Source organism: Galeopterus variegatus, unplaced genomic scaffold (genome assembly GCF_000696425.1).
Source record: "Galeopterus variegatus unplaced genomic scaffold, G_variegatus-3.0.2 Scaffold10025, whole genome shotgun sequence".
Lineage (NCBI taxonomy): Eukaryota > Metazoa > Chordata > Mammalia > Dermoptera > Cynocephalidae > Galeopterus > Galeopterus variegatus.
The window spans coordinates 16,313-17,206 of NW_007736136.1; positions in this window are offsets into that span (position 1 = coordinate 16,313).

Here is an 894-nt window from a genome sequence, read left to right on the forward strand (position 1 = left end):
ATGTACAAAAAGTACTCATAGATTTTATTTCTATAATGTTTTCTCCCTGGTACAGATTCTATGAGCCTACTGAAAATGCAGGATGCAGTTTTTTCAGATGAAAGAGCAATAGAACTTAAAAATAATGATTGTGAACTAAGAAGAAAAGTTAAAAAAATTGAAAATAATATTAGTGGACTACAAAAGGGACTATCAGAAAAAAAAGAAATGGAGCGACAATTAGAGCTTGAAAAAGTGCAATGGGAAGAAGAACACTGTGATTTGAGGTGTGAAATCCTACTTTTCAAGAATTGTTTGAACTATTTACTTTATATAAGATATATAGGAGATGTCTTATAATTGCCGTTTTACATNTTAATTTATAATTCCACCAACACAGTATTCAATGGCCATTTTTGTCAACCTAGATAATGTCTTAGGAAATTTGTATAATTTTATTCTTAACCTGCATAGAATAGAAAGTAAAGTGGAAAGTGATTACTGATTATTTTATTCAACATCTCTCTCTCATACCTTGATAAAATTAACTCAGAGTTCTATGTTGAAAGCACATATTACTGCCTATTGTACAATTCAATATTAGATTCTGGCCTGTTTCAAAAAGGATTTTTAAATTGTTTGTGAAATACATAATAATCAACAAGAAAAGTTGAAAGTGTTCCAAAAAAGAAACATATAAAGTGTGGTGTAACAGACTCATTAGCCTAGTCTTGGATTAAAATAATCTGCACATATATGTTGTCGGAAAGATATCTGAGATTCTCTCTTACACTGTAAATGATTTTTAGGAATATCTGTAATATTTCAAGAAGATGAAATTTTATTTCTAATGAATTTATAAACTTCTTTTTAATTAGTTAACTCTCAATTATCTGTTCTGAGGAGTAATTATGA